Consider the following 11,432-nt stretch of genomic DNA (forward strand, 5'->3'; position numbering starts at 1 on the left):
AAAGAAAATACATAGTAGATTCGCCATATTTCTGTCAAAATTAATCAAATATTCTTTGAAAACTAATAGTGAAGTTTCAATGAAATTTTTTTCAATGATGATACGGGGATTTACTTGCCGTTTTGTTTGCTTTTAAATTATCAACCAATGTGTGATTTAAGCTGACTAACGGTATCAGTAATTAGCATGTAAAATAATTTACGATGTGTGTGGATGTTCTTAAATATTTCGGAATAATTATAATTTTATGTCATTTCTTCTACATACAAAAGTTTAAAAAATTATCAGAGTGGTTCGCAGTGACCATTTTATTTATTTATGTACGTATGTCAGGACCAAGCTTCAGATTTGCATAAACTAGCTCAAAAATTTGACGCTGTTTTCAGAATATTTCTGTTCAAATTCCTACTTCGTGAAAATATTAGGGAAGAACATACAAAATAATTTGCGATATTTGGTTGGTAGGAAAGTAATTTTACTTACAATTTAGTAATAATTGTATGAATGTTTATTCCACTATCTCACTGAGCGGTATTTGATCTACACGATATAAAAATTCTCTGATAAATGTGGAAGGATCAATATCTAAGAACAGAATCAGCAAAACAACAGCATATATCGAAACAATTTGGCAATAAAAACATATACTCTGTAAAAGTTCGTTTCTTTATGGATGAACAATGAAGTTTTTTTTGATTTTTTAAAACAAATAATTGCTTCCAATAAATGTTAGCTCTAGAAAATTTTTGTTCGTTGCATTAAGAATTCTGCCATTCTATCCTCATGAACACAAGTAAACATCTCGCACATAGATAAACGGAAATTGACTCCCTATAACATTCCCAATATAATAGACCTGACTCTATATTGCAGTGGAATTTAAGCAATCTTTAAATTATTTCAATGAAGTTTAAATATGTGTCGGTACTTTAATGGCAGCGAACTTGCGAAAACTTTGCGTTATGCATGAATAAAGCGTGGATAATGCTGACTTCATATCTTTGCTTGGATAATGCTGACACATCTTTTAATATTATAATATTAAACATAGATTGCACGAAGTAGGTAATAGGGATTAAAAGTCGTTGAGTATTTAAAGGCACGATATTGCTTGACGATAAGACTGGAATAACATAGTGTGGTAGCAAGTTTGTTTATTTCAGCCGAGGTTAGTGCGAGGGCTAAACATGCAAATGAAACTTATCACCATCGCCTAGAGCGACTGTCTCCTTGTTAGACATGATTGAGCACGACACCTGCCTAAATAAACACCTTACAATCACAACAAAATGCTGTTCTTTTGTTAAATGCTGTTCTTTTATTAACGTGTGATGTGCACTTGCCTCCCATTTTAATATTAAATTACCAGTGTTTTATTGTAACCATCTCTGTACTGCTTTTTGCCGGAACCTCTTAACACGAGGCATCCAAGGAGAGCCTGACACGCTACGGACGCTACGATACCTACCAAAAATCAGAGTAAAGGTCTCTGATGAATTGATATAAATAAATACATAGGACAGAAGAAGAAAATACAAAACTTGACTTTTTTAATCAGGACGGATAATGTATAAAATAACTTTTAAATTTAGTTTACCAATCAATGTTGCTGACCGGCGTAAAACATTAACTTGTAGACCTGCAATTGCCTTTCAACGTATGATTTCACCTACATCTCGTACTTTTGTAGAATATTATTGGTATTTTGTAGCAATCAAAAGACTTTGTATTTTGGTAGAATCAAATTGGGAATAAAATTAAATAAATCAAGGGAGCAATCCCATGGATACCCCCGAACGAATTTATTTTGCGACTAGATTCCTGCCGCTTTCAGAAAAAAAGTTCCTAGCAAAGAACTGAATTTTGAGTACACATTGCAAGTTAACGAACAAAATTCTAGGCAACTGGTAATGCAAAAATGAAGTAATGAGTGCTCACTTAATGCAGCTTGAGTGGCAGCTTTCGGTATACATATTTCTCCGAGTTAAGACATTTTTTAAAAGAGATTGATCGATGTACGGTAGCTGACTTTGAAAACTGATTGAGTTAGATAATAATGTGAGAATATATGTTCAGGCTAAAGAAAGCAAAATAAGGACACATCAAAGAGGGTGTCATGACACCTCAATCAGGCGAGTAGTATATAAGTATACTAAGTATTATACTATATTATAGTATATACTATATAGTAGTATATAAGTATACTACCCAATATAAGTATATTAATTTATTGTTTTGGCGGTAGGTGCATCACGACCTCGCTGATTAATAGACATAAATCGACATATAAATATATTTATCTCTTATGAAATATTTTTAAGAAATAAACAGGCATTACACTGAGAAACATTCGACTGGTTATTAACAGTAAATTAGTATCATCCCATTGCATAAATAGACATATGAATAAAAAGCTCATGTGAGATGTAGTATGTTGCGCTCTCTGATTACTTTGTTTTGTTTATAATTGAGAAAATAATACTTTAGTTATGTAATGTTGCGATTTGGAAAGGAGAGGTTTACGCGCAAACCTGAAATCATCTTATTTTGGAAAGAAACTTCTTATCCCTCTTCAGGAAAAACTTTTCCGCTAGATTGGAATTCCGGCGCAACGTCAAACGTTTGATACCGCGTATATACCTGAGTTTCTAGATAACAACTTTATGAAATAGCCACAGCACGAGGTTCGCAAGTCTTTGATCCATGCTATCTCATTTTCTGTGCATTCAGAGTGAAGTTCAATTGAAAAATTAATACAAAGAAATTTAATCTTACCTTGATCATCTGAGAAGAATGGCTATATCAAAAGACTACTTGCAAATCCCGAGCTCGTCATATTCGAGATGCGTTCGAATTCGGTGTAAGTTTTGCCTATGAACATATATTGCAGCTTCTTGGATTATGTTTGAAATTTCTAACCTTCTAACCCCTTTCATTATGCACTGAATCTTAACAACTCATTCCAAATGTTGCCTAAATATTTAAGTGAATTTCAATGTAGACCTCAATTAATTGCAGTATTATATTTTTGACTTTCTTCGTGTGGCGCATTGAAGCCCAAATTGCAAAATCACAATAATTACGGCATTGCAAGGAATACTATAAAGGCTGTTAAAACTAAACAATGGAATTGTTCAGATGAACAAAGTGTTTTGAAGTGGGCTCATACCAGTCTTACGATTTCTATGTACAAAAAGAACAGAATGTCTCATATATGTGCGTTAACTTTATTCTGTAAATTTAGGAGGAATATCAGCGTACAAAACAACCATCTGATTTTACAAACAAATTTTAATGTTGTTTGGTAAATTTTAATGTGGACTAGAAAATGCGCTCTCTGTCACTCATTATAGTAAGTACTGATCTAATTTTTTTCTGAACTAGGTTTCGAGGCCACAACTTGTGAAATTTTTAAACACTTCGCCAAATATTTACCTCGATTCGCTGGTTGATATCAAAGTAAAAAAAAAAAAAACCATGGGAAAACCTTTCTATTCACATGCTTATCCTAAGAACATAACTTCATCACACTACAACATTCGTAAAATCCAAATATATCTTTTGACTCTGTAGTACTTGAGACTTCAACAAGATACGGCTGGGATAGCGCTCAACTGCCCAAATATTGCTGCGGCTGACAGCCTTGTAACAAATTTTAAGCGTACGAAGAAGAGTATTATTTTCACTGTAGTCAAAGTCCTTCTTTTTGTTGGAAAGATGGCTGAATTGCTGGTTAAATCCTTGTCTCGATGGAAATAGATTATACCAGTACAAAAAATGTTATTTAATTCCTCGCTTGTGTTTTGTAGTGTTATATTGAACGTTATGTTGCGATCAACATCAGTGGAAACGATTAGAACCCCATTGATAACAACGTGGGTAAAATGAAAAATAACACTTGTGGCTTCAATCCTGCACGCATAACTTGTAAAAATTTGCAATGTAAACAATAAATTGTATATTTCTCTTCACAAAAATGCATCTGTATAACTTGTCATGCTTTTTGGCAAGAAGATATTAGCCTCGCTTCTGCAATGAGCCTTTGTCGCAGATATGAAAAATCCCACCCCACCATCGATTTCTATTTAAAAATACTCAAAGAAGCCTTGAAATCGTTTGAAATCATTTTTCGTAGAATGCCTTGAAGATTTCTTCACCTGGAAGTTCATAATTAGCCGGAGGTTCAAAACTGCACTAATGAGCAGAAGTTTTATGGAGAATCGAAAAAGTCTTCAAACTTCTTCAATTGTGCGAAAGATTTCTCAAAGTTCATTTAAATAATTGCAAATAAAGTGTTAATTTCAGAAAAGTTTCTTGCTAACTTCGAGAAGCCTGCAACGTAACAACATAAGATTTTCCTCGAAAGTCTAATTTTTTTATCTATTGTTTGGAGATACTGCTAAGTTTCATATCGCCGATTCAAAAGGACAACGTGGAATTAAAATTGAAAATAATAAAACTCTGAAATTCAATTGCGAGCTACTGCTCAAATATCAATTGCAAGTAAAAATTATACGTTGAATTCATACTTTCTAATAAAATTATGCTCGCCAAAAGCGGTGAATAATAGCGGTGCAACTTAGTACAAAATAATGGGGAATTATTCAACGCCATTTGATCTACAAGAAACCCATTAAAAAAACTTTTTTCTCCCAATGCACTGAAATTTTTTTGAACGACCGTCAAAGTGAAAGCAAAATAAATCTAATCAATTGATCGAAGCGTGCGTGGTATCAATTATTAATTGAGTAATATGAAAACAGTATAATTTTAACATTCCATATTTGTAATCTCAAAGTTCGAAACCCTTTGATAACAAAAAGAGAACCCTCTTAATTCAACCTTCTGATTATCCAGGTATATCAGGTCAAAAATTTAATGAACGAAAACACTCTGTCATGCTTTGATAAATGGAATTATTAATACAGTTAGGTAAATTTTTTTCATAGATTTGTTGTATGCTGCATTGAAGCTCCTCCCTAAACATTAATATTCTCGAGTCTCTCGGCGAGTCTCATTAATATTCACGAGTCTCAATATTCACGCGTCTTCGGTTCTAGCGTTCAGTATTAGGCCAAGTTCAAAGAATTTATCCTATCTGTTCGATGTAAAGTGTTGGCACTGTGTCTACTTCTGAGATCTAAGCCTGCCGCCCCACCGCACTTAGATAAATTAATAGGAAATATTGCCCAAATAGTGATACACTTTCTGCATGTAGCACTAATAAGTCCTTTTGCAGGGCAAAACTGAGTCAGGTTGGCCCACTCGTAGGCAAGAAAGTGCATTGCCATTTTGGCAAAGTTTCTCAAATTTGCGAGCCTAAACCCTGTCTGGGATCACGTGGGCTGATTATTTATTAGTCCCAAAAAATAGCATTCCTTCAAAAAATTTATTCCAAAACAATCCGAGTCAATTTGTTCAGCTCTTCTTAATATTCCATCCTCGAGCGCTGCGTTGGGAACTGAAAGTAATGAAAGGATGTTAATCAACAGAAATTCATTTAGAAACTTGATTGATATATAACAGTGAAAATACTTGACAGCTGAAACATGAAAAAGTGATCCTTGGAATTAATCACGAAGCGTGATCACGAGCACCAATCAGAAGATTGAGAGTGATTGTCACAATTGCTACGCCTTTTTAGCGCATTTTCTCATTTATGGAAAAAATGCACTATTGTGCTCGCCATGTCCGTCTGTCTGTCTGTCTGTCCGTCCGTCCGTCTGTCCGTCTGTCCGTGACCTCAAGTTTTCGTCGGCGAAAAAATGCGCTCTCTGTCACTCACTGCAGTGAGTACTGAGTTATATTTTTTATTAGGTGTGAATCATCTCGACCCAATTTGGCCCAACAAAAGGTGCATCAGTAATACATACAGAAAGTTTGTCGGTCATTGGACAATATTACCAATAATTTGCCTGAGTATACGGTACTAGCTCTGCATGATGCTAGCACAGCATTTAATAATGTTCAGACATTGCAGTCTAAAATAAGAAAAGCAAATAATAACATAAAACAGAAACACTGCTACTCAGAACATCCAAGGTCAATAAAGAAATCTTATGGCGGTCCATGCAAACAGTATAATTTTAACATTCCATATTTGTATACCCACTTTTATAACTATTCAAGTGTCTCAAAGTTCGAAACCCTTTGATAACAAAAAGATTGCTGTCTTAATTCAACCTTTTGATTATTCAGGTATATAAGATCAAAAATTTAATGAATGAAAACACTCTATCATGCTCTGATAAAACGAAATTATTAATATAGTTTGGTAACCTTTTTAGCGCATTTTCTCCTTTATGAAAAAAATGTACTATTGTGCTCGTCATGTCCGTCTGTCTGTCCGTCCGTGATTTCACGTTTTCGTCGACGAGAAAATGCGCTCTCTGTCACTCGCTGCAGTGAGTACTAAGTTATATTTTTTCATAGATTTGTAGTATACTGCACTGAAGTTCCTTCCTAAACATCAATATTCACGAGTCTCTCGTCGCGCACTCGTCTCGATCCTAGCGTTTAGTATTGGTTCAGGTTAAAAGAATTTATCCCATCTGATGTGAAGTGTTGGCGCTGTGTCTACTTCTGAGATCTAAGCCTGGCGCCCCACTGCACTTAGATAAATTAATATGAAATATTGTCCAAATAGTGATACACTTTCTGCATGTAGCACTAATAAGGCCTTTTACAGGGCAAAACTGAGTCAGGTTGGCCCACTCGTAGGCAAGAAAGTACATTGCCATTTTGACAAAGTTTCTCAAATTTTCTAAGTGCGAGCATAAATCCTGTCTGGGGCACCAAGGCTGATGCGCAATCGAGCGTTCAGCCTGGCTTATATTGAGGCGCCTGTCAAACGTAACGATTTCAATACAGCAGAATAAATTTATTTAGATTTATTTCAGGAAATTAATCTTATTCGTGATTACTATTAGACTTGGACCCTCTAGTTACATACCTTTTTTCCGACGGCAAAAATAATTTTCAACCATCGGTTTTTGGTGGTTCATGGCATGTTATTCACCTGTTGGAAAAAATAATTTTTATGGCTATTAAAATGGTGTGTTCATTTAAGTCAATTCTAATTAATTTCGAATTGAAATTAATTTAATTCGTAATTAATTCGAAAAATAAATAATAGTTCAATTGATTTTCTAAATTGTGGAGAAAATTATTTAGATATCTAATTAGACTCCTACGTAAATTTGTCAGTTAACTAAAGAGATCCTTGATTTAGGCAAAAGCAAAAGATGATTTTTCTTGACGGCGAATGTCGAAAAATTAACGCGTCCAGATCAAATGAATCAATACATCTGAATTGACTTGTGGACGGAGTTGTATAACTTTGCAAGAATGGAAATTTTTCATATGTTTGTGAGTTCCAAAACAGAAGTACAAGCTTTTTCTGTGAAATAAAGATTTCGTTATCACTTTCGTACTCCTGACCACTTCACACGACTCCACGTCACCTGAGAGATGCGTCGAAATTGTAAGTAGCAATATTGTTTTCGACGTTGCCGCTGAAAGAAAATAATTTTTTAGAATATTTTTTTTTTTATAATCCAAGAATCTTGATAATCATAACAATTGCCGATGCTGGAGCAAAGAGGGGTTTAAATAAATAGCATAAAACGCAGGTATTTCGCATCTTTCATTTTTTGTTGTTTATTTTCATTAAATTTTAGAGATATGACGAAGCATGTAATAGTGACGTTCAAGCAAACAAAGTTAACATGAATCGAATGAGCCAAGTTAAAATTTGCATAGGCATCAAGTCTCAATATATTTCCAAATTTGTGTATGCATGATCTGCATTGTAAAAGTTGTGTTCATGCATGATCTACAACTAAAGGACTCCGGCGGAAATCCTTGAGGCTACGACTACATAGCCTTTAAAGTCTTTTGAGCGATTTTTCTGTGTTTTTAGCTACAAATTGTAAGAATCTTTGCTCGAATGAGTGACGTTCGGCATCTCAGATGCCCACCCATGTATTCAGTGTGTATATTGCAGTCGATTTGAAGTGTATTTCAATTGTAAGAATCTTTGCTCGAATGAGTGACGTTCGGCATCTCAGATGCCCACCCATGTATTCAGTGTGTATATTGCAGTGTATTTGAAGTGTATTTCAATTCAAGTGAGTATCCTTCAGTATTCAGTATCCTTCAGTATTCAGTATCCTTGAGTATTCAAAATGAGTACCCTTGCAGTATTCTAGGATCATTTGTCAGACATAAAAACCCTCATGGAGCTTAGCAACACCGAGATCTAGCAGCAAAGCAAGAAACAGTTATAAGACAACACCATTTTTGTTCAACGCCTACAAGGAATCCATCATAAAACAATGCTTGATAGGAAGTGGCGAAAGAAATTCTAAACTTCAGAGTATTCTCCATCTTATGCGGGCTCGAGACATCTTCCAATGATTGCCAAAGAGCGGGTGCGGATTGTGACTCCCTCAAATGTGAAAATTCCGTCTTGATATGTCTAACGTATTATCATCATTTAAATTTAGTGCAATATTCCTTACAACTGATGCACATCATCTTCGTTCATGTGGCAATTCATCATGAAATAAGTGCACTCTTTAGTAAATAGCGAGAATACGTACGTAGAATTTCATATAATTAAAAATTAACTCAACAGGCCTCATCTCATTTTATTTAGCAATCAAACTTCTTGGAGAAAGAACATAATACATAAGTTTCATTGAAAATTAATGAAGATTTTCTTTTAAAATTTATAACTAAACCAACTTCAAGACTTTGTTGTTGCTGTTCCAGGGTCAATCGGATTACTGAGCGCGTCGAAAACATCATGGGCTGCTGGCAGAGGAAGAGGATCGATTCTGTCGATGCACAAAAAAAAACAAGTATCCAGGCGTGGAGATTAGGTGATCTTCTATGTATTACCTTATTTTAAACTTTTTTTTGACGAATGTTAATTGGTGCTATTAGATTTTTGCAATTGAAATACTATCAAAAAATAATCTTGAGTGCCATACTGAAGGTAATATATCAAGAATAGTTGCGTGCACTGGGGATTTTTTGAAAACATTTAGCTTAAAAGTCTTTTGCTAAATTTACGAAAAAAAAATCTTCAATGCACTGCGTAACCTTGAGTCACGGCCCAGCTACAGCCTCTCTAGCTGCAAGACAATTTCAAAATCACTCGTTTGGGATTAATCGAATTACACTTCATTGTCACTGGGAGGCTTCAACATTGCATAATAATTTAAAGTATAAAATTCCTAGTCTATATTCCTGGATATCATAGCAAGTCAATGGAAGATTAATTTAATTGATGTACTCGTATATTTTTACCGTCATGCTAAAAACAATGTACTGTAACAGACTCAAATATTTTCCCAAAAGCGAGTCTACAAAATATCCCATCCATTTTCATCGCACCTTAGAATTCGATCCTTGCACTACGAATGTACCTTGCTTCTATTATTTTGCAGTCACGAACTCGTTGAAAATGTTGGCAGAGTACCAGGTTTTGATGCACAATGTTTTGTGTTCTTGTATTTTTCCCCTGTGATCCTCTTAGAAGTTCACAAAGTCTTTTAAAGACTTTGGCCAGTCGAGTGGGAGAGGCGAGATCCCGGCGACTCTCGCTCAAAAGTACAACACCGCACTCAAATTTTCAGGTTTGAGTGTTCAGGGAGAGGCGAGATCTCGGCGGACTCTCACTCAAAAGTACAACGCTGCACTCAAATTTTCAGTTTTGAGTGTTCAGTCCTAACGCTGGAATCCCAACACGTTTCAAATAATGGGAGTTGTCTTCCCGCAGCCACTCATTCTTGAATGTCATATTATAATTATTAAGAAGGTACTCAATCACATGATATAAGTTTTCATTCACCTACTCTCTAACCCATTTTATAAATGTAAAGGATTCTGATCCAGTCAACAAGATCAAATATTTTGTTACTGTACGAACTGAAATAAAAAAAAATTCTCACACATGAAGGTTTAACAAGAAATAAAACTCATTCATGGTTAAGAGTTCAGAGCATCGTGTCTCACGTTCTTACTATAAAATTCATGTAATAGAATGCGCCATTAAGGATAAGGAAATGAGTGAAATGAACACGGAAGAAGCATAAATCGAATTCGTACGAACTTTCGATTTGGCAAAGAAATTTATTCGCAAAAAAATAGACATTATTCGCCCTTTAGTCGTGAAGCAGTAATGTGTGTTTTTGTCAACGTTAACAAAGGTTGGGCCTGCGTTCACTTCAACAAATCTCTTTCACGTTCAAAATTTAACGCCAAAAAAATTCGATTTGTCTTATCAAATATTTTACTTTTCGATTGGAGAAGGAGAAATAATAGTAGTAGGTTATAAAAAATTTTAGAAGTATTTAATTACGTATCGCATTTAAAATTTTTGTTTCTAAAGTGAGATAATTACAGTAAATTTGCGGCAAAAAAGTATTCACACGTCAGTAAAATGAAATACAATTTCATATTTTCGCCCTCTCAATCTTTCAACAAGAAAACAGAGTTGCCAGTTTTCTATAAAAAAATTATCTCACATGCCTTCATTATGAGCACGTAATGAACGTACATTTCCAGCTTAGCATTTCGATATTGAAGAAGAATATCACAATTTTAAATAAGATTAATTACCAGCTCTTGTGAGGAACGAGGGCAGGCAATAAACAGATATTGCCTCGCTCAGATCACTTGCGTTTCTTCAGGCAATTTTTTCTTCCTTAATTGGCAAGGCGATGAGATCGACATTAGTCGAGGCAACGGCTGCAGCCTTCATATTAGACGTGGCAATGGCTGCACTTGACTTGTGTTCTTGTCCTCAATTGTTGCTTCATAATTATTAAGAACATCGTTAAAGAATGACAGTACTTTACACGCAACATAACCCTGTTTTTTTGCAGACATTTTCCAGTTTGCACGAATTTCTTAATTGATTAACAGAAACGGCTTGCGTTTAAGTCCTCTCGTAAGCACACCACTAATACTGTTTATTTTATATATAAGATTTTTTCAGCAAAATATTATCCAGCGCTTCTATACCGTTCATTGTCTCTCACTCTGTAATTTTTCGACCTACTTTCAGAGTTGTTTACAACTCACTAAATACCGCTTATGAGAAACATAGACCTTGTTAAAACTTCGTTAAAAATTAAATGGTGCTAATCGATGAAGAAGTAACCGAAATTTAGAGAGCAGTTATGGGCTGACAAAATTCCACAGAAAGTGACGTATGCAAAAAATTTTAGCGCGAGTGATACTGACTTGTAATAATTTCGATTTATTTTTCTTTAATTGAAATTAGAATTTGTCGAAAAGAAATGTACGCAGGATAAAATTAACGCATTTGATATGAACACAGAATTAAATTAGAAAATTATTTTGCTCAAGACGAATAATCATGCTTTTAAGGGAAAGAAAACCTGGCATCATCCTCAGGC

The sequence above is a fragment of the Hyalella azteca genome, unplaced genomic scaffold (genome assembly GCF_000764305.2).
Source record: "Hyalella azteca isolate HAZT.00-mixed unplaced genomic scaffold, Hazt_2.0.2 contig9809, whole genome shotgun sequence".
NCBI lineage: Eukaryota > Metazoa > Arthropoda > Malacostraca > Amphipoda > Hyalellidae > Hyalella > Hyalella azteca.